Here is a 6,122-nt window from a genome sequence, read left to right on the forward strand (position 1 = left end):
CCCCCCCCCCCCCCCCCCCCCCCCCCCCACTGTATCCTGTAACCCCACATCTACCATGGATAAGTCTACATATCGCTGGACATTATGCCCAATTTAGCCTGGCCAATCCATCTCATCTGCACATCTTTGGGCTGTGGGAGGAAACCAGAGCACCCGGCAGAAACCCACACAGACATGGGGAGAATGTGCAAACTCCATTCAGACAGTCACCCAAGGCTGGAATCAAACCTGGGTGTCTGCCACCATGTCGTCTGGTAGTTTATTGCCAGATAGTAATGTGATTATGTGATTTATTTTTATTCACTCATGGGATGTGGGCATTGCCAGATGGCCAGGATTAACTGCCTGTCCTGAGTTGCCTTTGAGAAAGTGATAGTGAGCTGCTTTCTTGACCTGCTGCAGTAATGCCCTTAGGGAGGGAATTCCAGGAAATTTACTTAGCAACACTGAAGGAAGGGCGATATATTTTCAAGTCAGAATGGTGCACGGCTTGGAGGGGACCTTGCTGTCATTCCCATGTATTTGCTGCCCTTGTCCTTCTAGATGGAAGTGGTTGTTGTCCTGGAATGTGCTGTCTAAGGATCTTTGGTGAATTTCTGCAGTACATCTAGTTGATAGTACACACTGCTGAGTGTTGTTGGTGGAGAGAGTGGATGCTTGTGGATGTGGTGCCAGTTAAATGGGCTGCTTTGTTCTGGATGGTGTCAAGCCACTTTGACATTGTTGGAGCTGCACCCATCCAGGCAAGTTGGGAGTATATTCTAACCTGTGCTTTATAGATGATGGCGAAGGTTTGGGGAGTCAGGTGAATTACTGCAGTATTCCTAGCCTCTGACCTGCTCTCGTAGCCACTGTGTTTATGTGGTGAGTACAAATGAGTTTCTGGTCAATGGTAACCCCAAGGATGTTGATAGTGGAGCATTTAGTGATGGTAACACCATTGAATGTCAAGAGATGGTGACTAGATTTGTCTCTTACTGGTGATGGTCATAGCCTGGCCGAATGTTACTTGCCACTTGTCAGCCCAAGCCTAGATATTGTCCAGATCTTGTTACATTTGAACATGGACAGCTTCAGTATCTGAGGAGTTGTGAATGGTTCTGAACATTGTGCAATCATCAGTGAACATCCCCACTTCTGACCTTATGATGGAGGGATGGTCACTGGTGAAGCAGCTGAAGGTGGTTTGACCTAGGACGCTACCCTGAGGAACTCCTGATGAGATATCATGGAGCTGAGATGACTGACCACCAACAACAATGACCATTTTTCTTATGCCAGATATCACTCCAACTTGCAAAGACTTTGACCCCTGAAACTCTTTGATTCCAGTTTTGCTAGGGCTCCTTGATGCCACACTCAGTTGATTGCAGCCTGATGTCAAGGCATGTCACTCTCACCTCACCGCTGCATTTCAGCTCTTTTATCTATGTGTGAACCAATGCTGTAATGAGGTCAGGAGCTGAGTGGCCCTGGCAGAACCAAATTTGGGCATCACTGAGCAGGTGATTGCTAGGCTGATGTGGCTTGATAGCACTGTTGATGACACCTTCCATCACTTTACTGATGGTCGAGAGTAGACTGATGAGATGGTAATTGGCCAGGTTGATACCTCATTTTCAGGTACCAGGTGCTGCTCCTGGTATGCCCTCCTGTACTCTCCATTGAACCAGGGTTGATCCCTGCTTTGATGACAATGGTTGTGATAGGGATATGCCAGGCCATGAGGTTGCAGATTCACTAACTCACTCACTCCTATAGGCAGCACGGTGGCTCAGTGGTTAGCAATGCTGCCTCACAGCACAGGAATGTTCAAATCTAGCCTTGGGTGATTGTCTGTGCTCTGTTTGCATTTTCTCTCTGTGTCTGCGTGGGTTTCCTCTGGGTGCTCCAGTTTCTTCCCATAGTCCAAAAATGTGCAGGTTAGGTGGATTGGCCTTGCTAAATCGCCCATCATGTCCAGGGATGTGTAGGTTGGGTGGGTTAACCATGGGAAATGTGAGTTACAGGGTGGGGGTGAGTTTGGGTGGGATGCTTTTTGGAGGGTTGGTGTGGACTTGATGGGCCAAATGGCCTGCTCACATGCTGTAGAATTTCTATGAATGATAATATTTGGCTTACCCTGTACCCTTAGACCGTGAGCCCAGGTGCTGGAAAAATGGTTACTTTTACTCCATCAAGAACATAAGCTGTTCTCCCAGTGAATGATATGTTAAGGCATTCCTCAGTATTGACTCTTTCAGACTCTTGTACAACAGTAGCAAGCCCAAAAATTGACAAAAGAATGGACATAACATTGACTAAGAGTTGGTTAGCTCAGTTGGCTGGGCAGCAGGAGAATGATGCAAAGAGATGTAGGTTCAATTCTCACTACCACCTGACATTGCCATGAAGGATTCTCCTTCTCAACCTGGTGCCTTTCCTGAGATGTGGTGACCCTCAGGTTAAACTGCCACCCGTCATCTCTAATAAGAGAGCAGGACTGTGGCAACTTTACTGTTTTTAATCATATTAAGATGCAAAACTAAAATAACAGAATGGATGTAACATGAATTTTGAACTTCCATTATGATGAAAAAGAAGCAATATTGCTGCTTTCAGTCAAATGAACAATTGTAGACTGTATAATAACCAGTCAAATTGAGGTCACCCATTTTACATCACTGTTGAAAATTAAAATGATCTCTCTTGTGTAGTCTGATTTTAAAACTGTACTTTATCACCTCTGGGAGCTTGAATTGGGTCCAGCCCTGTGTGATGAGATAATGGTCTTTCCTGTCTATGTCTCTCAGGGACATGTATTACATTAGTTTTGACAGTCTGACTGAGGCACACACAACTCCTCCCTAATTTGAACAAATTGCCCAAGTTATCAATCTAGCTGAGGAATGCCCACCGATTAGATGGAAAGGTAAAAGAAAATGTCACTTTAGTGTAATCAAAGTAGAACTGCAGAATATGGTTGTGTCACACACTTTGCATTTAATGTACCATAAAGGATTTTTAAAAATATATTCCTGGGCTTTTTTGTTCTCACCTCAAACAACATAAAATTCATAGAAAACAAAATTAAAAAAGAAACAAACACCACATGAAAATTAATATTTTTTAAAAATTATTTGCTTAGCTAGCTTTGTTGTGAAATTATACACTACGACGTGAAAAACGGAAAGACAGATTATTATTTAAATGGTGATATATTGGGAAATATGGACATTCAAAGCGATTTGGTTGTCCTTATGCACACTGGTAAACAGGCAATTAATAAGGCCTTGTATGTTGGCCTTCATGACAAGAGGATCTGAGTTCAGAAATTGGAATGTCTTCCTGCAGCTGTACAGAGCGTTGGTGACAATACACCTGGAGTATGTTTTGTACAGTTTTGTTCTCCCTATCCAAGAGAGGACATATTGCCATAAAGGTAGTGCAGCAGAGGTTCATGAGGCTGATACAAGGATTGCCAGCATTGTCTTATGAAAAGACATAGGTTTGACTGGACCTAAATACACTTTGTTTAGAGGAATAAGAATGGATCTAATTGTCTGACTCTGTTAGAACTTCAGACTAGATGCAGGAAGGATGTTTTCCTTTGCTTGGGGAGTCTAGAACCTGGGTTCCCGTTCTCAGGATATAGAGTAGGCCATTTAGGACTGAGATAAGGAAACATTTCTTCATTCAAAAAGTGGTCAGCCTATGGAATTCACTACTATAGAAGGGTGTGGAGGCTAGATCACTGAGGAAAGCAGGAATATACCATTGAAATAGAAGGTCAGCCATGATCCTATTGGATGGTGGAGCAGATTTGAAAGGCTGAACGGCCTATTCCTGTTCCTAGTTTCTAGTTTATGTGTAGTGATGTGGCGAAACTAATCAAAACAGATTTACAGCTTTCAGCATATTCAACCATACATTGATTGAAGAGTTCAGACATTTACATGACAGAAGTTTACATGAGACAAGAATTGACACAATCAAGGGAACTAGCTCAGATAAAGACGTGGGTTTTAATGGAGCAAATTAAAAGAGAAAAGCAGTTGAAAGTTTGAGTTTTTGGAAACGAAACTCTGAAGATGAAGGTCTAGGTAACTGGAGGTGCAGTTCATAGTAAGTTGAAGGAAACGTGGGACTATCTTTTCATACTGGGCTAGTAATCCAGAGTCTTAATGGTCGGATATGCTAAGAATTAGAGTAACAAGTAAATGAGGTTGTCGGTCAATTCACAATGTGGCTCATTTCCACAGGTCACAAGCTATTTAGATTCACGTACAGGTGCTCTTCTCTACAGGGAAAAGACATCAAGCCGTTTATAATTAAACAAAAGCTTGGAGTCAATAGTTCCTTGGTCATTCCCAATGGCCTTGACCAATCAGAACTGACTTGCCAACCAGTCAGCACTCTTTTCTCACATTGTATAATTGTTGCTCCTTTTGAAGTTTGCTATTTTTGTATCTGACCTGATGAGTGGAAGACAAAACTTTTCTATAGTTGTCTCTTTTTTTTTGGGCAATACCTTTTATGCTATTACATTTTCAGCTTGACAATTTCTGTTCTAAGCAACTTTCTAAAAACTTCTATCTCACTGGGGTTTGTTCACAAAGAGTTATTTCCCAATGTTAAAATAAACTATAGTAGAGGCTATCCTAGGCGAATAATTAAAAGCTCAAAGCTTACAGTCAAAGATAAAGTAGGATCATTTCAATTCATCTCATTCTAGCATCCACTGCATTTTGAGTTCTGCCTTCAATTGCACAACTATATCCAATAGATCATTTCAAGTGTATATCTTCCACTGAATGAATGAAGATTTGTTTTAATTTTCCATTAAGTTCAAGGTGTGTCTTGTTGTCTTTCTGTCTGGGCAAGCTCTGAGGAATGTTCTGTGTTCTTTTATAAGACCATAAGACCATAAGACATCGGAGCAGAAATTAGGCCATTCGGCCCATCGAGTCTGCTCCGCCATTCAGTCATGGCTGATAAGTTCCTCAACCCCATCCTTCCGCTTTCTCCCTATAACCCTTGATCCCTTGATAATCAAGGACCTATCTATCTCCGTCTTAAATGTACTCAATGACCTGGCCTCCACAGCCTTCTGTGGCAATGAATTCCATAGATATCAAAGATATTTAATATGCCATGGAGCAGATTTTGTAAAGTTTGAAGATCAGCATACCCTCCATGAATGTTCATTATGTATGGAAAATTGGGGAGGTCTAATGACCTCGATATCCCAAATACTAAAATGTATTTACATCATGCAAAGCTTTGCACTAGTAATGCTAATTTGTAAATTTGCCACACACAAATCTCAATAAGATCTTCCCATTCCTCTGTCTTAACGAGAGATTTGACTGATCATGACTGAGCTCAATTTTTGTTATGCCAAGAAAGGTCAGGCACTGATCAATGCTACTTCAAAAGATCTAGTTTGAAATAGAACTGGGTGTTTAAATAATGGAGCCTTTGTGGATGAGCTGTGAGGAACTGCTGTGAGAATGTTTTGGAAAATTTACAGTGTTTGTCTTATAACTGAATCCCATTCTTAAGCATTGAACAAAGCTGTCCTGCAAGATGAGAAAGGATTGACAGTGCTGTAGAACTGTTCACATTGAAATTGCAGATTCATTTGCCCATATGTGTTTATTTTTTGGCGTGAGGTATCTTTAAGCCAAGATGAACAATGGGGTCATTTTTCTCATCGACACCTTTATGAACTAGCAATTCCTGAATGATCCTGACAGGAAAAAAAAGTGCAGGAATATATAATGTTGTATTTTTGCTCAATTTGGGCGGAATAAAATAGATGGCTTGAAACAGACAGAAGGCTTTAAATGAAATAGAAATGGCCAAGCACCAATGTTATAATGCCTTCTGTGTAATCCTCCTGCTGTAATGCTGCTGGGCACTTCTTAAAAGTGTTGCTACGTTGCACTTTGAGATCAAAAGTCCTTGAATAGCGCAGACAACAACTTCCAGTTGAAAATATATTTAATGTTTGACCTCAGTTTCAGTGACTTACAACAAAATATTATTTTACTGTGTAAAGTATTAAACTGTGGAATATATGGGATTTATGAAATCTGTATGAATCCAATTGCAAACCAGTTGATGAAGTATGGAACTAG

The sequence above is a fragment of the Rhincodon typus genome, chromosome 17 (genome assembly GCF_021869965.1).
Source record: "Rhincodon typus isolate 14 chromosome 17, sRhiTyp1.1, whole genome shotgun sequence".
Lineage (NCBI taxonomy): Eukaryota > Metazoa > Chordata > Chondrichthyes > Orectolobiformes > Rhincodontidae > Rhincodon > Rhincodon typus.